Source organism: Chanodichthys erythropterus, chromosome 12, assembly GCF_024489055.1.
Source record: "Chanodichthys erythropterus isolate Z2021 chromosome 12, ASM2448905v1, whole genome shotgun sequence".
NCBI classification, from domain to species: Eukaryota; Metazoa; Chordata; class Actinopteri; order Cypriniformes; family Xenocyprididae; genus Chanodichthys; species Chanodichthys erythropterus.
Window position 1 is genome coordinate 24,807,569 of NC_090232.1, and position 27,826 is coordinate 24,835,394.

General features: G+C 44.7%; 1 protein-coding gene across 2 annotated transcripts in view; it reads left to right on the forward strand.

Annotated features, from left to right (window-relative positions):
• LOC137031650 (radixin) overlaps positions 1 to 27,826 on the forward strand; it is a 572,796-nt gene that overhangs the window by 511,277 nt on the left and 33,693 nt on the right. The gene's annotated exons all lie outside the window — the stretch shown is intronic.

Sequence of the window (27,826 nt, forward strand, 5' to 3'; positions counted from 1 at the left end):
AAGGGGGCGAGCTTACGCCGGGAAGTCTACTGCTGTTCCGATATACCCACTAAGTAAACTAGACTACACTGGGGAAGCGAACCCGTAAGGAACGCTGCGGAAACCACTACCTACCCAGAGGGGAAGGAATTTACATGGAAAACATATGGACTGGCCCACAGGGCAGAACGCATATGAGTCCCTGGGATGGCTCCACCTGAGTAGGGGGAGACTCATCTGACAGGAGAAAGCAGAAGCTCTGCTAAGGGAAAGACACGGGCTCACCGTAGGGAGTAACCGTGGACAATACACATATGGAATCACTCACGTAGAGGGATTGCAACATATGGAACCCAACCAACAGACAACATCGAAGATGGATGTTGGTCTGGCATCAGACACTCCGCAATGCCCGAGCCGAAGGTGGAGGTGGAGGAACTCGACAGGGTTCACCGAACGGGGAACACGACTGGAGTCAACAGATGCACATATCCTGCCCAGGGGGCGGGAGTGGCATTGCAAGCCGACACGAGCACAGGTTCAACGCGTCTACCGGCTGGTGGAAGCGAGTACACGGGAAGAACCAGCTTACACATAAGCTAAAAACCCTAGCAAACGTGTTGGGTGTCGCCCAGCCCACAGCTCTACAATCTGTCAGCGAGGCGCCATGAGCCAGCGCCCAGGAAGAGGCCACTCCTCTGGTGGAGAGGGCTCTCAACCCGAACGGGCAAGGCACGCCCTGGGAACATAAGCCAGGGCGATGGCATCCACTAACCAGTGGGCCATCCTCTGCTTGGAGACAGCCTTTCCCTTCTGCTGGTCTCCGTAACAGACAAAGAGCTGATCTGAGGTCCTAAGCTTCAAGTTCTATCCACGTAAACACGCAGGGCGCGAACTGGACAGAGCGAAGCTAGGGCTGGGTCTGCCTCCTCCGAAGGCAGCGCTTGCAGGTTCACTACCTGATCTCTGAAGGGAGTGGTAGGAACCTTGGGCACATATCCAGGCCGGGGTCTCAGGAAGACGTGAGAAACCCCAGGCCCAAATTCCAGGCACGATTCGTCGACCGAAAATGCGTGCAGGTCCCCTACCCTCTTAACATGAGGCCAATGCAACCAGGAGGACGGTCTAAGAGACAGTACTTTTAACTCGACTAATTGCAAAGGCTCAAGGGATGACGCCGAAGTTAGCTAAGAACTAAGGTGAGATCCCTAGAGGGTAAGGAGGGTGGGCAAGGAGGAATCAGTCCCCTCGCCCCCCCTCAGGAACCTGATGATCAGACAGTGTTTCCCCAGGGATTGCCATCAACTGCATGGAGATGTGCAGCGAAGCGGCAACATACACCTTGAGGGTGGAGGGAGACAGCCTTCGCTCCAAGCCCTCTTGCAGGAAGGAAAGCACAGATCTGACAGAGCATGATCGGGGGTCCTCTCGTCTTGCGAGAGGAGCACCATTCAACGAATAGGTTCGACTTCAACGCATAGAGGCTCCTCGTGAAAGAGCTCTAGCGGAAGTGATGGTGTCTACGACCGCCTGCGGGAGATCACCCAGAACCTCCGCATCCCGTCCAGGGACCACACGTGGAGGTTCCACAGGTCGGGACGCGGGTGCCATAGGAAGCCCCATCTCTGAGTCAGGAGGTCCTTCCTCAGAGGAATCGGCCAAGGAGGGGCTGTCGTGAGGAGCATTAGGTCCGAAACCCGGGTCCGAGTGACCAATATGGAGCCACTAACAAGACCTGCTCCTCATCCTCCCTGACCTAGCACAGGAGCTGTGCAAGAAGGCTCACTGGGGAAAAACGCATATTGCGTAGGCCCCGGGGCCAGCTGAGTGCCAGGGTATCCGTGCCGAGCGACTCGCCGGTCAGGGAAAACCACTAGCCGAGGGCAGTTCCTGGGGAGGCAACAGGACTACCTGGGCCTCGCTGAAGTAGTGCCAGATCAGCTGGACCGCCTGGGGATGGAGATGCCACTTGCCCGCAAGTGGAGGCTGCCGTAAGAGCTCGTAGGCTGCACGGTTAAGCACACCTGGGACATGAGTGGCCTGAAGCGACCTCAGATGCTTCTGACTCCATAGCAAGAGATGGCAGGCGAGTTGCGGGAGCGTAGACCAGTCTGATGGTTGATGTACGCAACGGTCGCCGTGCTTGTCCGAGCGGACCAGTACGTGCTTGTCTGACAGCAGCTCCTTGAAGCGGCCCAGTGCAAGACATACTGCTAGCAACTCGAGGCAATTGATATGCCAATGCAGTCGAGGCCCCGTCCAAGACCCGAACCGCATGCCCGTTGTACATGGCCCCCCATCCGGTGGTAGAGGCATCTGTGTGGACCACAGCGTCCAAGGGGTACTCCCGCCCGCAGGAACAAAGGGTCCGACCACCGGATGAGGGTAGGGCGGCAGCTCCGTGTCACGAGGACACTGAGCGTGCTGCGCTGCCATGGCCATCTCGGGACCCAGTCGCGGAGCCGGTGTTGAAGCGGCCTCATATGGAGCAACCTGAGCGGCGAAACGCGGCTGCAGATGCCACATGCCCCAGGAGCCTCTGAAGTCTTTCAGTGGGGCCGCCATCCTGCGCTTGAGCGAACTCAGGCAGTTCAACACCGACTGGACGCGCTCCTCAGAGAGGCGCACAATCCAGGCGACCGAGTCTAGCTCAAGACTGAGAAAAGAGATCCTCTGCCCGGGGGCGAGTTTGCTCTTGTCCCAGCTGACCCAAAGACCCAACAGGCTGAGGTGAGCTAAACCATCTCCCTGTGTACGCACAACTGCTTCGCGAGCTGGCCAGGAACAACCAGTCGTCGAGGCAGTCGAGAATGCGAACGCCCTGTTCCTTGAGGGGAACAATGGCCACCTCCGCAACCGTGTGAGGCGTGGAGCGACAGGGCCAGCCCGAAGGGTAGGAGTTTGTACTGACATGCTCGACCCGAGCGCAGAATCGAGACATGAAAGTATGCATCCTTCAGGTCGAATGCTGCAAACCAAACCCCAGGACGGACGCACTCGAAAATGCGCTTCTGCATTAGCACGTTCAACGGCAGCCTGAAGGTACCGGTTCAAGACGCGCAGATCCAGGATTGGCCATAGCCCACCGCCCTTTAGGGTACAATGAAGTAGGGCTGAACCTGACTTCAAATCGGCTGGAGGGACCGGCTCGATTGTATCCCTCGCCAGGAGGACAGCAATCTCCACTCGAAGAACAGGTGCAATGTCCAACGACACCTAAGTGAAGTGGACACCCCTGGACGCCAGAGGACACCGGGCGAAATGAATCGCATAGCCGAGTCTGATAGTACGCATGAGCCAGCGGAACGGGCCGGGGGCACTAACCAGGCCTCCAGACACCGAGCCAGCAGAATCAAACGCACCACAGACGTACCGGGGGTGGGGCAGCGAACCAGAGTACGGGGACCCGACTCGGGCGGCGTGGTAGCGGCCCAGAGTGTGATCAGACTCTGCGAGGTAGCAGTGCGTATGGGAGACGGCACACGGGGCGCGGCCTGCACCAACACACTGACACCTGCTGGCGAGGTGAGAGGGGGCTGGGAGTAGCAACGCGGGGCGCTGCACATCGCCAGCCACACTCTTGGGACGCAGAGGATCGGAAAACAGTTCTTAGTGGGTACCGCTGGACTCTGGAGAGCCAGCGGCGGAACAGACCAATTCTCCACCCGGCCCTCCTCCGGGGGAGAAAGAACCGTTTACGTCAGCTCCAGGTCGCCATATCTCCAGGACCGTCTCCCGCTAGTCAGGTGACTGCGGGTTGAGCGGGCTGGGTTCAAGGCCAGTTTGTGAGATGAGCGCATCGAGAAAGCACACTTTGACGACGGCACATCCCAGCAAGACTCGCCAGGGGTGTTTCTGGACCACCATGGTGGACATTGTCTGGCCAGGGGCCTGCGCTTTGATTTGCATCCTGCGTAGCTCAACCCCGACTCAGAACTACCCACATGCAATGAGTGCTTTGACCTACTGCAGACTTGCCAGGGGCCAAGACTCATGCAGGGCAGAGGTGGTGTACCCGTAGCACTGCCACCCCACCCTAGGGGGTAGTGAGAGAGAAAAAACTTGTAGTGCAGATTATGACCCTCTTGGCGTTCCATATTAACGCCAAAAAAGGCCACAAAATGCCAGGTTTTTTCATGCACATCCGGGCTAAGCCAGGGGCGGGGCAAGGCGAGTACGCGTCGCACGACACCCCCAGGGGCCCGGGAAAGCATGGTTGCCAAGTCTGAATCCGATTCGGCATGAGCACGCCACAACCGTGGGACGCTCAGCCTCATCTTCATGTTCAGAGCCCAACAATACTCTCTCCAATGTAGCAGTCGACATCTGATCCTCTGCTGGAGCCCTGACTAAGATGTTAGGTCCTCCATATTTATTTTAAGGAGGACCAGCAACACATGCAGAAGCTACCAGCCATGTTGGACAGTGAACGTGGCCGCCCAACTGGACGACACACGGCACCCTGGGCACCGACGTGGCCATGTATCTAAACATGATCCACCCACGAACATAGTCACAACATGTTTGCGATGCACTAGAGGAGTGGGGGGCCCACGGAGAATGACTCGGCGGGTATTGCCCCACTGTGATCCTCTGGTCACCCAGGCTTATTAACCAAAGTAGCACTTTTCTGATTCAGAAAAATAACTAGATCGGGGAATAAGTGAGGGGACTCCACCTCATTAAAGGCAGCCGTGCATCTCGACCGTGCATCTAGAGCGCCAGACAGCGCGCAGGGTTGCCGTGGCAACGCGCGCTGTCAGCCGGCAATTCGACGGCACACGGCGCGCTGAGCGCTCAAGCCCTTACGAGAAAGGCGAGCAAACAACGCGCCGACGTGAACATATTTCCATAAGAAAATATGACCACCCACAAACACAGTCTCAGCACGCTAAGCAGACATGAGAGAAAGTGATCGTGGCCGTCAGAGAGGATAGGAAACGACCGCCTCCAGAAACGCACAGACAGAATGACATCTTAAAAAAGACGCAGTGTCTGTCTGTGAAGCTCTTTTAGAAGGGGAAACTTCAGCTCTTTTGTGTCGAGACACACAGGGAGCGTCACGACGTGTTTAGAAAAACACAGGAGGAACCAGACCAAATCGCAGACCAACCAGTGGAATTACAGCGGAACGCTGGGAAAACAGTAGATGTTTCCACCCGGCTCACTCCAACTCGTGACCTCGCTGCAGGCGTCGTCACACCAACACAAGCGCCGAAACTTCTTCAGAGGCTTGAAGTTCAAACAGCCGCAGGACACCAGGTAGGCTCCGAAGCGAAAGACAGAGTGCGATTGCATCTGCCCCCCTTTTTATATCCACCTGTTAGGGGAGGTGCGCATTATGCAAATATCGCACGCCAATTCCATTGGCTTGTTTTAGTTCTCTCGAAGCTGATAGGGGCTCTCTAGCGATATCCCAATTCGTCGGTCACTACTGACGTACGTCGAACGTGACCGACTGAAAGGGAACTCACATTCCAGATAGGTCTCTCATTGTTTTCTATCAATCTGGACTCAATGAACCATTAAAATAACAACTGTTCAGTTATGATCCTTAAGGAATCTTTGTGGACTTTTGGATCTCCCATCACTGTGGGAGTGGCAGAGGAGCCTAATGATTTTTTTGGGGTGCCATGCACCTCAAGCTTCGGTGTCCACAGAGTTAGGACCGCCACAGACATCATCTGCCAGTACCAGCCTGGCTATTGTATCTGTCTCAGGGCAGATAAGTCTGGCATCTAGTGTGATGTCAGCTCTGGTGTCAGTGCGTGTGGCCCAAAGGCCAAGCCCAGTGGTCTCAGTGCTCCCAAGTTCAGTGGTCTCACTGCACCCAAGCCAAGGGGTCTCAGCGCTTCTAAATCAAGTGTTCTCAATTCCAGTGGTCAATGAGCTTACAGGTCTGGTGGTTCCGGAGGTCCTACCACTGTCATCTGTACTGCCTGTGATAGCTACCGCCATCTTGTGTGTGTGGGCTGCACATGCTCCTCCTGAGGAGACAGTGTCTGCTGCAGCTTCCTCTGCATTGCCATGATAGGGATCTGCATTCCCTATCATGGCAATGGAGGTCATAGCTGAGCTCTCTGTCTGCTCCAACACTGCCAAGGAGGCCATCTCTGAAATAACAGGCTCTGCCCTGGCTCCCTAAACTGCCATCTTGGTTCCTTACTCCATTGGCTTCGCCCTTGTCCCTTTGCCCCATTTGCTCTACCTTGGTGTCCTCCAGCTCTGCCAACTCTGCCCTGGTTCCCTACTAACCAATTAGCCCTCTGTGTATTTATACCCCAGTGTGTCCCTTGTTCAGTGTCTGGTGTTGTCTTTGATGTAAGTATCGCTTTCAATTCCATTTTCTCCCCATGTTTGGATTTACTTTAATTTGCCTTTGTTTCTCTGTGCTTGGATTTACTTTTTATTTTTGTTAATTAACTCAGTGAACTGCACTTGGTTTATATTTTACATTATTTCTGAATCAACAAGCGTTACAGTGCCCCATTTCTGATATGAATATATACCCTGACATACAGTTGTTTGTTGTCTTCAGATCCTCTTGTCTTCAGGTCCTCATAGCAGCATGAAAAACAAAAAACTTTGCTATTCAAATTTGAATAAATTATGCACTGAATGTAAGCAACATGACAATAGAGTGCACTAGTGTTCATCCACTTTTTTAGACATGCAGTTTCCAGAAGTATTTTTCCATTCATTTCTCACACAGGGATTTTAAAAAAAGTATTTGTTAAAGAGTTATGAGCAACGGAAGTCAATCGACTATGATATGAATCATATCATTAGAAATGTTTATTTGAAGCAAATACTTTTTTTGTAAATCAGACAAAAAATGAAGGGTACAAGACTGTGTACTTAACCGCTTTTGTGAGGAAAAGAACTACAATCCCTGAAGCATTGCAAAAAACATAACTGAGTTAACCCTCTGGGGTCTGAGGATTTTTGGGGCCCTGGAGAAGTTTTGACATGCCCTGACATTTGTGCTTTTTTCAGTTGTTTATAAACATATCGCAGGGGGCAGTCATGGCCTAATGGATAGAGAATCGGACTTGTAACCCAAAGGTCATGGGTTCAAGTCTCAGGCAGGGATTGTCGGTGAGGGGAGTGAATATCCAGTACTCTCTCCACCCTCAATACCATGACTGAGGTGAGACCCTTGAGCAAGGCACCGTACCCTCAACTGCTCCCCGGGCGCCGCAGCAATGGCTGCCCACTGCTCCGGGTGTGTGTTCACGGTGTGTGTGTGTTCACTGCTGTGTGTGTGTACTTGGATGGGTTAAATGCAGAGCACAAATTCCGAGTATGGGTCACCATACTTGGCCACATGTCACTTCACTTCACATATTAATGAAAAATGTTTCATACTGTATTCAGCATGAACTAGGCTACCATAAAATGTGAGCAACATGTATGTATTTTTGAGAGAATAACCTTTATGAGTGGTTATTGAAAAAAAAATAAACTTAAGTCACTGAAATACAGCCACAAAACACACACAAAATATGTTTACACAAGACTTCTGGGTATTGTAGGTTGTAGACTAGAATTTTTGCTTCAAAATGATGCAAATATTATCCTGCCTACTTGTTCATATAAAACAATATATTGATTTAAATTTTATAAGACACTTATGTGGGAGGCGTGACTCTTCATGAATAATGCTGTGATTCACACCTGAGAAGACAAAGAGCCGCATAATGAGCCCTTTCAATCAGGTAGGCTATGTGAGAGGACACTAAAAAAAATCAAAGTACAAAGTAGGTTTTTTTTGGTAGTTTATTTAGAATATAGTTAAAAATATAAATGAGACACATTTTGAATAAATGAGGGAACATTTTGATATAGAGTTTTATCTGGAAATGAATCCCGTTCAAAGATATAAGTGAACATCACTTACCTGGCATTCCAAGGTGTTTGGTGTTTCTGTACTGGAGAAAAAAGAAAAAGAAAAAAAAAAAAAAAAAAAACACGTCACCATTCTATTCATTTAGAATGTCCAGTGTGGGCCAATATCTAGTCACTATGATTCTCAAATCTGTGAGATAAAAGAAAAAAAAAAAAAAGAAAAAACCCTGTGAGCATGCTGATAACAGGATCATATCACGTTAATATAATGTCCACTTTTGACAGAAAACATGATTGTATAGGCATACATTTAAAATAACAGTACCAGTTAAAAGATTGGACACATTACTATTTATAATTATTTTGAAAGAAGTATCATGGTCTTCAAGCCTGCATTTATTTGATCAAAAATACAGAAAAAAAAAAAAAAAATTCAGTCGATTTCACTCATCTCAGTATAGCAAAATATACAGGTGCTGGTCATATAATTAGAATATCATCAAAAAGTTGATTTATTTAACTAATTCCATTCAAAAAGTGAAACGTGTATATTATATTCATTCATTACACACAGACTGATATATTTTAAATGTTTATTTCTTTTAATTTTGATGATTACTGCATTGCTGACATTTATTCCACCTTTCCTGAGACGCCCTGTCTGGCTGCTACCAGGCAGAAAGCGCCGCAGAAGACGCGGTCAGAGAGGCGGGTTACATGTCAGGCTGAGGACTCACCTGGACTCTTCGTTTCCGAGGGGTCAAGATCAACCAGGATTTGGCAATGCTGGAAGATCGCGGGAATGCTACAGATGGCTTCGGCCGGTTGGCTCCGACATTGGCGTACCGTTTCATTGTTCCCGCCGTGTTGAAACATCCACCCGGGCTGTGTCCAAGGAAACCTCCATCCAATTCCTCGTGTGACATCGCTGCCTGTCAACTCGTCCACGTTCCGCATGGCACTTTGTAACACCAGATCGCTCAATAACAAAACATTTGTCCTCAATGATGTCATCTCCTCCTACAATCTGGATTTGTTTTTCCTCACTGAAACTTGGCTTCCTTCAGGTGACGTCAGTGCCTTTTCTGAAATCCTCCCCTCTGGTTACCTATATCTAAACACGCCTCGGCAAACGGGTAGGGGCCGGGGGATAGCTACCATACATAGACAGTTTCTGAAGTGCCGCCAGTTGTCCACTAGAGGGTATTCCAGCTTCGAACTACAAGTGCTTGTGCTTACACTATCCTGTCCGATTTTATGTGCAGTAATCTACCGGCCGCCCAAATTTAATAAGGATTTTTTAATTGAGTTCTCAGAGTTTCTGACAGAGTTTTTATCAAAGTTTGACAATATTTTAATCTGTGGTGACTTTAACATTCATGTTTGCTGCTCCTCTGATAAACCTGCTAATGAATTTAAGGCACTTTTAGACTCATTAGATTTGGCTCAATCCATTTCCTGTCCAACCCATAGGTAAGGTCACACTCTTGACCTTATTATCTCTCGTGGGGTGATTGTGTCAACTTGTGAGGTCATGGATTTTCCCATCTCTGACCATTCTCTCATACGGTTTGACATTTGTGCTGTCCCACCTGCACCAACATCTACTGCCCTCCATCGCCGTCGCATTATCACCTCATCTACAGTCGACGATTTTGTTGCTGCCCTCTCTGTTTCAGACCTCGCCTCTACTGCTGAACTGGCATCGCCTCTTTGTCCGGATCGCTTTCTCGCCTCATTCCATACAATCTGCTCCCAGATTTTGCTCTGTTGCGCCCTTCAAGGTAAAGTCGACCAATGGTCCAGTGGACCCCTAGCTCAATGATACAACTCGGGCCCTCAGGCGCCAGTGTAGATGGGCTGAGCGAAAATGGAAGAAGGATAGGCTGCAGGTGTCACTGGAGATGTTTAGAGACAGTCTAGCCACCTATCAGAGTGCTCTGAAGGTAGCCAAAGGACAGTACCTTTCTGCTCTCATTAATAGCAATAGCCACCGCCCTGGAATTTTATTCAGCACTATTAATTCTGTTATAAATCCGGTGCCTGTCGCACTGACTGACATATCTGTGGACAGATGCAATGCATTTAAGCAACATTTTTTGGACAAGGTTTTGACTGTTAGGCAAACCATTACACAAGTCCCTGTTGTTGTCATGGCTACTCCTGCGGCACAATGTGTGCTAGATAACTTTGATGCAGTTACTCTGGTGGACGTCAAAAAAGCTGTCCACGAGTTGAAGCTCACCACCTGCCCTCTAGACGTTGTTCCTGCCAGGATTTTGAAGGAGGCTGTTGATATCATAGGCCCCATCCTTGTCCCCTTCATAAACAGCTGCTTTAGGATGGGTACTGTTTCCGCTGCTCATGCTATTTTTAGACCGCTGGTCAAGAAACCCAACCTTGATCACTCCATACTTTCTAATTTCCGTCCTATATCTAACCTGTCATTTCTATCTAAGTTGATGGAGAAGCTTGTTTTTGCACAGCTTCAGTCTCATTTTCAACTGCACAGCATTGGTGATACATTTCAGTCTGGTTTCAGGTCAAGACATAGCACTGAATCAGCATTATTGAGGGTCCATAATGATATTCTTGGAGCCCTTGATGGTAAAAGCTCTGTTGTTTTGGTGCTACTGGACCTAACCGCTACATTTGACACCGTAGATCATGCCATCCTCATTTCTCGTCTTCGACATGCTGTTGGTCTGCAGGGTGCGGTGCTAAATTGGTTCTCATCATACCTCACTAACAGAACTTTCTCAGTAATGCTCAATGATTATTCTTCCTCGGTTGCTTCTCTGCCATCAGGTGTGCCTCAAGGATCTATTCTTGGGCCTACTCTGTTCTCACTCTATATGCTGCCACTTGGTCAAATCATCTCCAATCACAATGTTCAATTTCATTTCTATGCTGACGACCTCCAGATCTATCTTCCTGTGATTCTGAGTAATTGTTCTGCAATGGACCCGCTCTATAATTGCCTTCAGGATATCAAACAGTGGCTTTTCCAGAATTTCCTTCATTTGAATGAAGATAAGACTGAGTATATCCTGTTTAGTCCAGATTCACCTAACATTTCTCCTAGTTTTGGTCCTCTAACACCTCAGTTTTCACCTATCGTGCGTAACCTGGGTGTTATCTTTGACAAAAGTATGCACTTCGATAAGCAGGTCAGTGTAGTAGTGAAGGCAAGTTTTTACCAGCTAAGACTACTCAGCAAGGTCAAATCATTTTTGTCCCAAGCTGACCTTGAAAAAGCTATACATGCCTTCATCAGCTCGAGGATTGACTACTGTAATGCTCTCTACACTGGACTAAATCAATCACTTTTCAATAGGCTCCAAATGGTACAGAACGCTGCAGCACGACTTCTCTCTAATACCTCCAAACGCTCACACATCACCCCTGTACTCCACTCACTTCACTGGCTTCCGGTGCGGTTTAGGGTGGAGTATAAGGTCCTTCTTTTTGTGTTTAAAGCCATCAACGGTCTGGCCCCAGCCTACCTTGCCGAATTAATAAAGGTCTACCAACCAGCCAGAGCTCTCCGCTCCTCTGGACATACCTCTCTGGTCACTCCCAATTACAATTACAAGAAGTTCGGAGGCCGGTCATTTTCCATCCAGGGACCAAAGCTGTGGAACGCACTTCCAGCACACTTACGTTCCATCACTGTGCTGAGTGTTTTTAAAGCGAAATTGAAAACTTATTTATTCATACAAGCTTTTAATACATAGTCCCTGTTTTCAATTCCTATTTGATGTTCATTTTGTTCTTATATTTTATTTATTTTCTTTTATTTCTTATTGTCTTCTTATATATACATTATTTTATTGTCTTGTTTTTACTGGAAAGCACCTAGTGCTCCTTATGGCTGTTGTAAGGTGCTCTATAAATTAAAATTGATTGATTGATTGATTGATTGATTGATTGATTGATTGATTATAACTGACAACTAAGGAAATTCCCAAATTCAGTATCTCAATATTGTGAAAAGGTTCAATATTGAAGACACCTGGTGCCACACTGTAATCAGCCAATTAACTCAAAACACCTGCAAAGGCCTTTAAATGGTCTCTCAGTCTAGTTCTGTAGGCTACACAATTATGGGGAAGACTGCTGACTTGATAGTTGTCCAAAAGACGACCATTGACACCTTGCACAAGGAGGGCAAGACACAAAAGGTCATTGCAAAAGAGGCTGGCTGTTCGCAGAGCTCTGTGTGTCCAAGCACATTAATAAAGAGGCGAAGGGAAGGAAAAGATGTGGTATAAAAAAGTCTACAAGCAATAGGGATAACCACACCCTGGAGAGGATTGTGAAACAAAACACATTAAAAAATATGGGGGAGATTCACAAAGAGTGGACAGCAGCTGGAGTCAGTGCTTCAAGAACCACTACGCACAGACATATGCAAGACAAAAAGGACTGGACTGCTGCTGAGTGGTCCAAAGTTATGTTCTCTGATGAAAGTAAATGTTGCATTTCCTTTGGAAATCAGGGTCCCAGAGTCTGGAGGAAGAGAGAAGAGGCACACAATCCATGTTGCTTGAGGTCCAGTGTAAAGTTTCCACAGTCAGTGATGGTTTGGGGTGCCATGTCATCTGTTGGTCCACTGTGTTTTCTGAGGTCCAAGGTCAACGCAGCCGTATACCAGGAAGTTTTAGAGTACTTCATGCTTCCTGCTGCTGACCAACTTTATGGAGATGCAGATTTTATTTTCCAACAGGACTTGGCACCTGCACACAGTGCCAAAGCTACCAGTACCTGGTTTAACCCTTATAGGGTCTTTGGGGTCTGCACAGACCCCAAACGATGTTTGCTCAAATTAAAAAAAAAAAAGTTCTCTTTGTCCAAATGACATGAAACTTTGTACAGTTGTTAACACTTTCTAGATCTACAAATAAAAATAAAAAAATTGGAGTGATATCTTGTTTTTATGTTAGTGTAAAAAAAAGGTCACACTCAGGGTCTTCGGGGTCTCCACAGACCCCAGGCAACAAAATGTAATTTTTTAACAAAATAATTGTTTTTTTTTAAAAAAAAAAAAAAAAAAAAAATGTAATTTTACTCTGTTTATTAATGTTTTACTTCATATTTGTGCAGTTTTTGGAGGATTTGTCATATCTTTTAAATTTATATAAATAAATATTTTTTTTTATCCAAAAACAGCTTATTGTGTAAAATTCACTTTATAAAAGATCCACATTTCTAACTTTCATTCATGGGGATAACATGATAATTTGACATGGTTTAGTGTAAGATTTTTGCCCATCTTTTGGAAAATGCAGTTTTAAAAGTAAAAAAAAAAAATTTTTTTTTTATTTATATAAATTTAACGGTGCCCTCGAATAAAAAATTGAATTTATCTTGGCATAGTCAAATAACAAGAGTTCAGTACATGGAAATGACATACAGTGAGTCTCAAACTCCATTGTTTCCTCCTTCTTATATAAATCTCATTTGTTTAAAAGACCCTCGAAGAACAGGCAAATCTCAACATAACACCGACTGTTAATGGGTCTGCCTCGCTGCCTCTGCTCGCTGCCTCGCTGCTCCATATGTCTCCATATAGCTTTGTTTTCTCTTTTATTGAATCTCTTACTTTTATTCATTGTTGCTTATATTATTATTATTGCCTACCACATTAATCTGACGTCGCTAGCTTGTAATCTTTGAATCTAAATCGCTGTTACAACGTGTTTGCATCTTGCTAGCTTGTTAACTTGTCAACAGTCTCGCGCGCTCCTCTTTCAACACATTCATCAAACAGCTGTAGTAACTCGGATCGGATCAGTCTCAAACACGGTGAGTCATGTCATCCTCTCCCAGAATTGTTTCCTGTTCCATCTGTCACATGTTTAGTATAGCTCTCTCTGTCAGCGACGAGGGATTTACATGTCATAAATGTAGGGAAATAGTCAGGCTGACAGAGAGAATCTCAGAATTAGAGACACGCATCGAGGATAGTAAGAATGCAGGGGCTTCGGATACTGTTTTGGATGCGACTAGCTTAGTGAACTTTGTACATTGTTCAGTTCCGGCTGTAGAGCAGCAGGGCACTTGGGTAATGGTGAGGCGGCCTAGCCGCGGAAAACACCACTCTTCCGTTCCAATAAGAACATCAAACAGGTTCTCCCCACTCAGTGAGGCACCCACTGAGAATCCTGTTGAAAGTGCCCTAGTTATTGGCGATTCTATTACACGGAACGAGAAAATAGAGACACCAGCCACCATAGTCACATGTTTGCCAGGAGCCAGAGCACCTGACATCAAAGCAAATTTAAAAGTACTGGCTAATACTGATCAGTCTCCCCCGCCTGCACTCGCACTTCCTTTCCTCGCGAGCATCTACTCCAAGAGGCACCCGAACATAAATGTCCCAATAATTTATTAAATGCGGGCCAATTCGTCCCCAAAATTATTGGGAGCCGGAGGTGCGGATTAACTGCCACCTCCACACTATGCTTTTGTCCCCTAAATAGAATCCTGACTGACACCAACGGATAACTTGCGATATCCCCGTGCACACACCGTACCCTAACCATGCGGCCTGTATCCAATGCCCCGGATGAAATCAGGCTTTGATGCACGGAGGTTTGGTTACAACCTGAGTCCACCAAAGCCTGATATGTACCCCCCTTGATACTCACTGGTATCTGGTACTGTCCAGCTTGACCGGGGGCAACCTGCAGGTCGTCTGGGACCCGGATCAATGTCTCCACCTCCATCACTGGACACCAGTCTATGAAGTGATCCGGGTCCCCACAACGCCAACAGGCTGGCCCAGACCTGCCCAGACCTGCCCGCCACTCCAGTGGCGGAGAACGGGCCGGATGATTGGCGTGGAGAGAGGGGAGAAGCAGGCGTGGGGTCCAGCCCGGCGGTGGCCAGTCCCGCCCCCCTGGGCTCTCGGTGCCACGAACGGCCGATAATCCGTTCCACCCCGCCCCCTAGGTCCAGAGACCGGAACCGCTGACCGTGCTGCTCGGGGAAGCGGCCGACCCGCTGCAGGATGGCCCTCTTGAGATCGTTGAAGACCAGGAGGTTCTGGATGGGCAGCTGCTGCGCTGCCACCTGCGATTCGCCCGAGAGCAGCGGGACGAGCCGCATGGGCCACTGGTCCCGGGGCCAAACTGACACCTCAGCAGCCTTTTCAAATAGGTCCAGGAAGGCCTCCGGGTCATCTTGCGGGCCCATCTTCTGCAGTGGCAGCTGGAAGAGGCCAGCAGCTGCCGCGCTGGTCTCCGCGGGAACCTCCCGGTCTATCCAGCTCCGGAACCTCTCGCGGTCCTCCTGCTGGCCCTGGACGATCGCCTCGAATCGGCGCTCCTGATCATTTCGGAGATCCAGCAGGGCCCGATGTTGTTCTTGATGAAGGGCCGCGAGGGATGCGATGATGTCCGCAAACAGCTTTCCAGCGGCGGGGGATGCCTGCATGGCAGCGGCTTCCGTCTTCCCTCCCGGGTTTCGGCACCAGTGTGGTAAGGTTCTTGTGTAGTGGGAAGGAAGAGGACAGGGATCAGCTTTAGCTGCTGACAGTCTTTTTACACATCCAAGGACGGGCTTCACTCCAACCAACGAGCACGGCTCATTCAATGACTGTCAGCAGACTCTCTCTCTCCACCGTTCCTGCTTCTCCTTGTGTTTTATCCTGTCTCCATGCCAATTACTGGAACGAGAAACAGGTGTTCGTGATTTACATTCAACCCTTTCAATCACCGCGCCTCCCCAGACGCTCGCTCCCTGTTGCAGTCCCCACTAAACCACGCCCCCCTCGCCACACTGTAATTTATAGTAATATTTACAGTATCAGCCAGAAGTCTTTCAAATATAACTCCTTCGAAGTGATGGTGCTTTACGTAACATTATGTAAGTTGACATTTGGGCTGGCTATTGTATACAGGCCACCAGGACACCATACAGACTTTATCAAAGAATTTGCTGATTTTCTATCAGAATAAGTACTAGCTGCAGATAAAGTCCTTGTTGTTGGTGATTTTAATATCCATGTAAATAATAAAAAAAACTCATTGGGATTGGCATTTACAGACATTCTAAACTCTATTGGTGTTAGACAACACGTGTCAGGACCCACTCATTGTTGTAATCATACTTTAGATCTAATATTGTCACATGGAATCGATATTGATGCCGTTGAAATTCTGCAGCAGAGTGACGACATCTCAGATCATTATGTAGTCTCGTGTATACTACATTTAGTCAAAGAGGCTAAACTGCCTCCCTGCCATAAATATGGTAGAACCATCACTTCTACCACTAAAGATCGCTTTATAATCTTCTTAATCAGTTTCGTCACCTTAGCATACCAGACAGCTTAGAAGACCTCGATGTTGCAACAGAAACTATTGCCTCTGTCTTTTCCAGCACATTAGACTCAGTTGCTCCCTTGCGTTTAAAAAAGATTAAGGAAATTAATCTAACGCCATGGTACAATGAGCACACTCTGACCCTAAAAACAGCAGCTCGAAAAATAGAGCGCAGCTGGAAGAAAACAAAACTAGAAGTATTTTGCATTTTGTGGAGAGAGAAAATGATTGAGTACAGAAAGGCCTTAAAAACTGCTAGATCTGCCTATTTTTCAAAACTTTTAGAAGAAAATAAACACAACCCTAGGTATTTATTTGTTACAGTGGCTAAATTAACAAAAAAATAAAGCTTCAACTTCTGATGTTTCCAAAGAGCATAGCAGTAATGACTTTATGAACTTCTTTACTTGCAAGATTGATATTATTAGAGAAAAAATTATAACCATGCAACCGTCTACTACAGTATTGTGTCAGACAGTGTATTGTAGTGTCCCTGAAGAAAAATTAAATTCATTTTCTGCTTTAGCAGAGGAAGAATTGTCTAAACTTGTTAAATCATCAAAATCAACAACATGTAAGTTAGACCCTATACCGACTAAGCTATTGAAAGAGATGCTTCCGGAGGTCATAGATCCTCTTCTTAATATTGTTAATTCATCTTTATCAACTAGGATACGTGCCAAAAACTTTTAAGCTGGCTGTTATTAAACCTCCTATTAAAAAACTTGATCTTAGAGAATAAGTCAATTACAGGCCGATTTCAAATCTCACTTTTCTATCAAAAATACTAGAAAAGGCAGTTTCATCAAAACTATGTTCCTTTTTAGAAAAAATAGTATCTGTGAGGATTTCCAGTCAGGATTTAGACCGTACCATAGTACTGAGACTGCTCTCATTAGAGTTACTAATGATTTGTTCTTATCATCAGATCGTGGTTGTATCTCTCTATTAGTTTTACTGGATCTTAGTGCTGCATTTGACACTATTGATCACAATATTCTTCTAAATAGACTCGAAAACTATGTTGGCATTAGTGGAATTGCATTTAAATGGTTCAAATCATACTTATCTGACCCTTATCAGTTTGTAGTAGTAAACGATGAGATGTCATATCAATCACAAGTTAAATATGGAGTACTGCAAGGCTCAGTACTAAGACCTTTGCTTTTCACTCTGTACATGCTACCCTTGGGAGATATCATTAGGAAGCATGGCGTCAGTTTTCATTGTTACACTGATGATACTCAGCTCTATATTTCTTCACGCCCTGACGAAACTTACCAATTCGCTAAATTAACAGAATGTATAGCTGATATAAAAGACTGGATGACCAGTAATTTCCTACTACTAAATTCAGAAAAAAACAGAGATTCTAATTTTTGGACCAAAAAATACTTCACGCAGTAACCTAGAATATTATCTAACACTTGATGGCTGCTCTGTTAAGTCTTCGTCGTCAGTTAGGAACCTGGGTGTGCTCTTTGATACCAATCTTTCATTTGAAGGACATATTACTAGCATCTGCAAAACCGCATTCTTACATCTTAAAAATACATCTAAACTATGACATATGCTCTCAATGAAAAATGCAGAAGAGTTAGTTCATGCGTTCATGACCTCAAGGCTAGATTACTGTAACCCTCTACTGGGTGGTTGTTCCTCCCACTTGATAAATAAACTACAGCTCGTACAAAATGCAGCAGCTACAGTTCTTCATAGAACTAGGAAGTATGACCATATTAGCCCAGTTCTGTCATCACTGCACTGGCTTCCTGTTAACTATTGTATAGATTTTAAAACCTTGCTAGTTACTTACAAAGCACTAAATGGTTTAGACCCCAGTACCTGAGTGAGCTCTTAATCCATTATAGTCCTTCACGTTTATTGCGATCTCAGAATTCAGGCCAGCTGATAACACCTAGAATATCAAAATCAACCGCATGCGGTAGATCCTTCTCCTATTTGGCACCCAAACTCTGGAACAATCTTCCTAGCATTGTTCGGGATGCAGACACACTCTGTCAGATTAAATCTAAACTAAAAACACATCTCTTTAACCTGGCATACACATAACACATTATCAATTTATATTTTCAAATCCATTAAAGGATTATTAGGCTGCATAAATTAGGTCAGCCGGATCCGGGAACACTTCCTATAACACCAGATGTACTCATTACATCAGAAAAAGAAGGGCATCTACGCTAATATTAGTCTTTCTGTTTATCCCGAGGTTTACCATAGTCAACTGGATCCGGGCCGGGCCGCTGAGACCAAGGACCTGCGCCTTGACCTGCGCTTTGACACGACCACAACGCAGCCCTGAAGTATCAGCAGAGATGATCCAAAATAAATTTTTGAGCAAGTACATAACCAGCCAGTGTTCAAAACTATCTAATAATCTTGTCTCGATTCACAACGGTACGTTTGTAATAATGTTTTATAATAAGAATGACATGGCGGATTTCCGTGCAGTTTCCACAGCAGTTCCTCTGTGCGTCTTTACGTCACGTCCGTAAACAGAAAGGAAGAAGGAGTCCGTCCAGGCTAGTCAGTTTTATCATGTGAGGACGCTGCTTGTAGCAGATCATTTATAGCCTTTTCAAACAGCAGCTTAAATAATTAAACTTATAATTTTGATGGCGGATTGTAACCCAGAAAGATCCAAAATGACAATCATCAGTGACAACTGGAGATTCAGCCGTAGTCAAAAAGCAAAAGACTTTGGACTGTTGTAACGTCTGGATGGATCCGTTCAGAGTCAATAAACTTTGGAGTTTTCAGAACGCTTTTAACCTGATGAACTTTGTTTGTTAATCACTAACTCGGCTCCGGACGACTGTGACTTTCAGCAGATTTGTGGACCTGTGAGAGTAAACAGAAAACTGCAACTTCCTCACTTTGGTGACTTCAAGAGGAGCACCCAATCCGCGCTCAGCCTCGGGACCGCCATCTTCCAGCGAAACTCACTCTCAAGTCCTCAGTTTAAACCCTCCCGCGGAACGGAGGAAACCAACGAACTGTACCAGCGCTAACCTGAAATTCGACACACGCAACCAATGCAAGTATACTGCCGTTTCTCAACCTTAGATGATGAAACTGATTTCCGTGCTGGCTTAGGACTGGTTGTGAGTTTGCTACTTGCCTTCTCTCTTTCCTTCTCTATTTCCACTCTTGTACATAGGTGTGTATATTCTTGTATATATATTTAGACGTATAACCTCTGTATCCGTAGTTTGCATATATTAAAACGTTATTCACGCTCGATTGTTCTGTTTGTTCTTTCAGCTGAAAACCAAGTCACTTTAACGTTTTTCGATAGCTTTATGCTTTGATGCTATAAGTTATTTTCATGGCCAGAGAATAACTCTAATTCATATTTCATCCATAAATTGATTAATAACCGCTACACATTTCGTTACACTGTGGAGTGGCACAGAAATTGAAATCTACAGGTAACGCTAATATAGCTACACATAGTCACGCAATGCTGATGTTGTTAACATTAACAATTTGAGAACAATATAACAGTAATAATAATTTGCACGGTTTGGCATGATCCAAACTAAGCAATCGTTAGATTTAATCATCATTGACAGCATGATTTATTGTAGGCCTAATGCTTTTCCCCTCAGTTGGTCAGAACAAAAGTGGCAGACATGTTACTTACTTGTTCAGATGATATTTTCCAGTGACAATTCTTATATTGGTCATACTTTCAAGACGTAGAATCTGTGATTCTGAAGTACAGTATCCACCGATGCGGTGACTGGCAGCAACCATTAGATTCATCCACGCCGACGAGCTGTGCCGAAGCACAACGCATGTACAGATAACTGTTCCACATATGACTGCAATTGCAGGTTTTAAACAAGAGATGGCGACAAAGAGGAAAAATCGCAGACAGCAGCTTTAAATAGTTTTATTCACTGACTAATGCCGTTCTACAATCGATGGTCTATATGGATGGATTCCTGGATTGTTGGTGAATGGCCACCATGTTCCAACAAGACTGCGATGTCAGCAAGGAGCTAGTGGGTGATGATTTGGGCTGGAATATTGGGAAGTAAGATAGAAGGTCCCTTTAGGGTCTCTGAGGGTATTAAAATGACTTTTGCAAGATATGTGGAGTTCATAATTGGCCATTTTCAGCTATGGTATAAAAAGTAGGATAGTGCCTTCTGAAATACAATGCACTATGCACTATCCCATGCTGCAAAAAAACACCACAGCAATAAAACTTTTTTTTGTATTGTATTTCTACAATGTATTTCTACACCCACTGTAAATGTTTTTCTTTGTGAGGTTTGGTTAGTGGTGACTAAAATACATCTTTACGCACAACTGCCAGCCTGCATGGAGAGCTACTTGAGACTCCAGAGACACCAGCAGCTTCAAATACCTGGCCACTCCCAGTAATGATCATGACAGTACCCCCTCACTATGGAGTGGCTACCAGATGCTCCAAAAGACAAAAACAAAAAACAAAACTCTCAAGAGGGAGGTGGACTGGAGGAGGACCAGGGGGAGGGATGGTGGGCCAGGTCCACAGTCCCTGACCGAAGGCCGGAGGGAGCCGGAGGAACAGACCACGGGCGCTCCATGAAGGTCGGGGTCCTGGCTGAGTGCCAGGGCGGTGCTGGAGGAACAGACTAGGCGGGTTCCAGCAGATATGGAGTCCTGGCTGATTGCCAGGGCGGCGCTGGAGGAACTGACCAGATAGGCTTCAGCGGCAGGGCAGACGGCCTGGGCGGCAGCAAGGCAGACGAAGGGAGCTCAGAGACCATATCATGGAGAGCTGGCTGCTTGGTGATGGCCTCCGTGGGCGGGCAGCTCTGAGACGGCAACAGGTTGCTCTGGGACGGCAGCAGGCTGCTCTGAGAGGGCAGTGGCCTCGGGTTGGCAGACTGGTCCAGAGTAAACAAAACTTGAGTGTATCCTCCAGGCACGTAAGAACGCCAAAACGTAGAAGGTTAAGACCGCCCTCTTGGCCCTGACAGGACTGACAGGGAGAGCGGGCTGCTCCGGGGCGACAGCAGGCTCGGGCTGCTCCGGGACGACAGCGGGCTCGGGCTGCTCCGGGACGGCAGCGGCCTGGGGCTGTTCCGGGACGGCAGCGGGCTCAGGCTGGCAGTCTGGTCCATGATCCAAGGAACTGGAATGAATCCTCCAGGCCCGCAAGACAGCCAGAACATAGAATGTGAGAACAGTCCTTCTGGCCATGACGGGACTGACAGGAAGCGCATGCGGGGCTGAAGCAGACTCTGAAAAGGCCTCCAGGCCTTGAGGGATGGAGGAAGTCTTCCTTCTCCTCTCCGCTTCCGTGGATGAGACGGTGACTCTAAGCCCACCTCCTCTGTGGGCTCTGGAGCGAACTCACTGGCTGGAGCGGACTCACTGGCTGAAGCGGGCTCTAGAGCGGACTCACTGGCTGGAGCGGGCTCACAGGCTAAAAGAGGATCCACAGACTTGAGCAGACTGATGGACTGGAGTGGGCTCTGGAGTGGAATGATGGGCTGGAGCGGGTGCTGGAGGTAATCGAATCTGCCCATTCTTACGCAGATACAGGTAATTGGTGAAATTCCAAAAATGTAACCTCCTCACCAGCTCCATCTCCCACTGCGGCAGAGGGTCATCCAAACTAATATTGAACATGTCCTTAAGGACCGCATCAGGGAGATTTAGCCTCTCTGCCCGTGACCAAAATCTTTGGGTGAAGGCCCTCACCTCAACCTCTGGCGAAATGTAGTCAGACCCTGGGGACCGCTCTGACTTCCCCGGCTGCTGGCTGGCCGCACTCTCCTGCTGCTGGAGCTGATCATGATCGTGGTTTCTGTCACATCAGGCACAGAGACAAGAGGGTAAGATCCAAGTGCAGCTTTAATTGGGTAATCCAGTCACATAATCCAGGCAAACAAGGGTCAGAGTCCACAAAACAGTCCACAAAAAACAAAGAAAACCAAAACAGAAGCCGGTGACATAAAGTGAAACCACGATAACAAAAACAGAAACTAACTCAGTAAAAATAGACAGACACTAATAACTTAATACAAAACAGCTGGGTGCAATGAAGTGCTAATGAGTCCAGGAGGTGTGTTATAGGCAATGTAGTCCAAGTGATAAAAACCAAAAGTCCAGGTTGGAGTGCCCTCTAGTGGCAGACAAGGGCACTCCCAGTAATGATCATGACATCTAAATCACTCACAAATCTTATGATAATTTGATCATCTCCATTCAGTTTTCACACAATATTAGTTATTTTCATGCCTTTTGCACAACACTGGACATATTTCATGGTTTTCATCTTCAGAAAGATCTTTCTTTCTCCCCATATTGCATGAGAACTGTGACTTGCTTAATAATGTGGAGCAACCTCTAAGAAGTGTTCCCATAGACCTGGAAAATTATTTTGTCTGAGATTGATTTTGAAGTCCGTTGCGATCCTATCGGACTTATGATAGCAACCTGAATCGTAACAAAGCACTGTTTGCCAGAGGAGAACCGGCCGCCCGACTAAGCTTGGTTTCTCCCAAGGTTTTTTTTCTCTCCATTTTAACACCTATTTGCCACCTGATGTCACCTGTTGGAGTTTGGGTTCCTTGCCGCTGTCGCCTTTGGCTTGCTTAGTTGGGGACACTTGACATTTGACTTGACATTTGACCCTCTAGAGTCTGAGGCTGATTTGGGGCTTGGAGAAGTTTTGACATGCCCTGACATTTGTTCTTTTTTCAGTTGTCTATAAACATATAAATGACAAAAGTGTCATTACACTGTATTCAGCACAAACTAGGCTACAATAATATGTGAGGAACATGTATGAACATGTTTGTGTTTCTGAAGGAATAATGTTTATGAGTGGTTACTGAAAAAAAAAAAAAAAATGTAAGTCACTGAAATAAAGCCAAAAACTGTATATTAAATCTGTGTTCACAAGACTTCTGATTATTGGAGGTTGTAGACAATGTTTCCTCTAAGCTGCGCGCGTGCGCGGCCGCGCACTTCTGAAGCCGCGTCCGCGCAGAAGAAATAATTGCCGTGCAGAGAACAGACATGAAAATGATTGTAGTAGTTTGAATGAGAAATAATTGCAGTGCTCTGGACAACCGCTATAGAGTTATTGTCGCTATAGAGTTGGAACCGGTGAATGCAGTTTACAGGTTTCATAGAAAGAGAACGATTGAGCGCGTGTGAGCTGGTTGGCCCTGAGCCAAATCAGTCACGGTAAGAATACTGTCATTTTTGCGGACTTAATACTTCAATACGAGAGTCAACGTGAAATGAAAAGAAATGTGAAATAAAACGTCATGTTTCAATGAAAAGTGGTGGAATTAACGGATGATGGGCACAGAATGCTAACAAAACTCTGAGACATTTACAATCACACTCCCATTACAGAGTACAAACTCAAAATACATCAGTGATATACCTCAGTTTAAATAGATTATTGTGTGTGGTGGTGGTGGTGGTGTGGGTTTCAGGGATGTTTACATATCTATAAAAGAGTTAACGTTCACTTTTCTTAAAAATATATAATATATTAAAACAAATGGAAGCATTTAAACTGATATAATACTGTATATCAGTTTAAATACTTAAATATTATATTAATTATATTTTATTATATTATAATGGAAGCCTAATAAAAAAATGATCTCACAAGGGGATTGTTTAGGGCTCCTTGCCATGAAACATCTTGAAACCTACTGGTATATAAAATCTGGGAAATTCATAAGCAATAAACATGTAATTTTGATGGTTTAACACTGTCTGTTGCTAATAATTGACTGTACAAAAAACCAAACCATCATTTTAACTGTTCATATTATATTATTATAAAGAATTGAACTGTCCTGCAGAAGGACAGAAATTATTTTTTAATATAATTTCTTGATAAAGACTGGTACAATTAATACAGCAATGTGAAAAAATCTCAAGTAACCTAAAATGTGCTTAATTTAGTTTAATTTTCAAACATATTATTTAATAATCACTAAGTTACATCAAGGGTCAAATAAAATAGAAACGGCAGTAGCATGATAAAACCATTTTGTGTGTGTGTGTGTGTGTGTGTGTGTGTGTGTGTGTTTACGTTCATTGGGTCTCATTCATGAAACACGAGCAGAATGAATTTTTGTGTAAATCGTGTGTAAAGTGGTTCTGGCGTAAATTTTCGGATTCATTAAAATGTTCGTATTTTCCAAATGTTAGTTGGTACGAAAGAAATCTACACCTGCTCCCAGCCACGCCTAAATAGTGCGTTTAACATCCGAATGTTTTGCTCATTAATAAGGTTGCATTTTAATTCACCTTAATAAGGTATATATTTACACAGCATTTTGAAAGAATATTATATATTACATACGTTTTCTCTTTTTACTTTTATTGTGAGAGCCAGTAATAGCATCTGCAAACGGAGCACTTTAATCAAATAATGAATTGATTTCAATAGGGCTGGACAAACTAATGGCCCCTTAATTGTTATGGAAATTGTTTCCTATAAAATGGCCAAAATCCTTCGTTTGGTGTCATAATATGATGCCCATATATAGTTGTCAGGCGGATTTAATGGGCGGGATTTATGGTAATTGAGAATGAACGTGCACGCGCGTCCCATTTATGACTGATTGGAATTCATTAACACACACACATTTCACTATCACTTCTGACGTTTACGAAGTATTTGTGAATCAAGAGAAGAGTTTTCGGGAAGGTCTGTTTACGCACAAATCACTCACATATTTACTAGTATATTTACGAATGTTTCATGAATGAGACCCAGTGTACAGGTCTGATATAAAGAATGTTTTTGCTCAGGTGACCAAAATGTGCGCTCAAGAGAGAAATGTTTTGCTCAGCGAGAAAAAAAAATTAAAGGGAACATTGGTTGTAGACTAGAGTTTTTGCTTCAGAATTTTGTAAAAAATATGCTGACTACTCCTTCATATAAAACAGTAGAGAGATTTAAATTTTGTAAGACACTTTTTGTCAAGAAACACAGTATGCGAGGAGGCGTGAATCTGCATGAATAATAGGCCATTTACATCTAAGAACACAAAAGAATTGCATAATAATGACCAGAAATGACTTGCATATTAATGAGGCCTTTCAGTCAGGTAGGCTGTGAAAAATACCCTCTGTAATCATGTCTCAGCTCATCATAAACAGCAATACTGTGAAATATTATTACAATTTAAAATAATTGTATTCTATTATATTCTTTAAAATATAATTTATTTCTGTGATGCAAAGTGTCTGAACAATTATGTTACCTCTGTTGCATTTCATATAGGCTTTTAGCTTAAAAGCATGCACATTTGGAGAAATATTGATGGATTTTTATATATTTATGTCTATTTTCTATATTGAGAAGTAATATTTATTGTCATCACTATGAGTGCTGGATTACTGTGTTTTTAATTCATACTTGCAGCCGGAGGGCGCTCTCTGTGCACATTTAGTCCACAAATTATTCTAAAAAAGAAGAGGATATTTCAGGAATGGTATTTTTAATTCATACTTTCAGCCGGCGGGCGCTCTCTGTACACCTTTAGGCCACAAATTCATATAAAGAAGAAAATGAACTAGGAACTAACGGCATGTCTTCTAGAGATCGCTAACCATGGCTTTATCATCCAAATAAACACTTTTCAAGACAATAAATACACGATTGAGCTGATGTATGTATGTATTGCCTCTGAATTTGCCTCTGAATAGCGCTGGCTCCGTGGGCGTGGCAGCATTAGCGGGTAATGAGCTGAATCACAGACTTCTGACATGGCTCTCTTTTCATTCAGATTACATAAACACAGAATGTTTGTTTTTGATTTGAATTACACGATTTAAAACCTGACATTTCAACGTTTCTTTAGACATAAGTGTAATTTTTTTTTGTCATTAGTTTTTATAAGTTAGTTCATTTTCTGAGAACTATCAGATTGGAGTTCGTTCAGAGGGAGACGAGAGATCACGCATCATGTTAGTTTTCTTTATTTTACAAAAATTACAACATTGTGTTTTTACTCTGAGTGTACACAAATAAAAGAAGACATTCTATAGTTTCAATTGACATATTACTTATGTCTCTATGACAAGAAATGACGGAGTATTTTAAGTCTGTTTTGCTGCAATGTGAAAAAAATCCTGCAAAACGCACCGACGCGTTTTCAATTACACGATTTAAAACCTGACATTTCAACGTTTCTTTAGACATAAGTGTAATTTTTTTTGTCATTAGTTTTTATAAGTTACAGTTCATTTTCTGAGAACTATCACATTGGAGTTCATTCAGAGGGAGACGAGAGATCACGCTGTCACAGACACGTCAGGTTCCACCTCACTCCAGTACCCACGCACCCAATCACCAGCGTACTAATCACCGCCACCTGAAGTTCATCACATCAATCATCAGCACCAGCACTTAAACCCCACACTCACACACACTCACTGTCCGGTCTCGTTTGTGTTACACCAGTTGTATACTTACCTCAAGGACTCCCAAAGCGATACTTACCAAGCGTCATCATCTCCTTCGTCTCCATTGTCTCCAGTTCTCCTCGTGTTCCTACCTGCCAGTGTGTGTGAGTGTTCCCATCTGTCTTCTCCAGCGTCTCCATTCCTCTTCATCTGCAACGACAATAAGGACAGTATTATCTCTCATTCCACCTCTAAGATCCTCCACCACACCATTCACTACCCGTTTTGCTCTGCTGTTTGCTCAATAAACATCATAACTGCTTTTATTCCTGCCTCCGGTGTCTGTTATAACACACGCATCATGTTAGTTTTCTTTATTTTACAAAAAGCACAACATTGTGTTTTTACTCTGAGTGTACACAAATAAAACAAGAAATGACGGAGTATTTTAAGTCTGTTTTGCTGCAATGTGAAAAAAATCCTGCAAAATGCACCGGCGTGTTTTCAGACCTCAGAGAGTTAATATTCAACAGTGCTTTTATTTGCCTGCATTGACACTATTCTTTAAGAGCTGCTGTGCAGCCAAAATTATATACTAGTTATCAATGTAAAGCTGCTTTGACACAATCTGCATTGTAAAAAGTGCTATATAAATAAAGGTGACTTGACTTGATACCAGTTATCTAAAAAGACATGGATAAATAAACAAACAAACATTTTCTTAGAAAAACTAAAATCTGGGACTTCCGGGAGGCTCCATGTGAGAGCAAGACTTGCGCGAAGGCAGCTCCATAACTTTACCATTGGTATATGAAGCAAAACTAAACCACATTTTATTTTCACGTCATTAAGTTCTGAATACCCACTTAAAATGCCAAATAAACCCCCAAAAAACTTCATTTGCAGAGCAGCACTTCGGTGATGGTAATGTGTCGACATAATAAGCTCTGCTTATGGAACTTTATAAACAGACTGGTCTGGTTTTTAGCGCTGATTGGATATTTATAATTAAGCGCTACTTTTATTTTTTCTTTATTCCTATTTTGACGTGATTTGTATTATAGACAATGTTTATATGCTTCACGGTTCGAATTAGTAAAGACTGAGCTGCCTTTGTGTGCAGACGGACATCCATAACACCAATAGGAACTGTTCACTGAGCTCCTTTTAGTTAGATAACACCAGTTGGGCTGTTTTTTCTTTACAGTCAAGTTTATTATTTCTTGGTAAATTCTAATTTGATGTTCAGGCAAGCC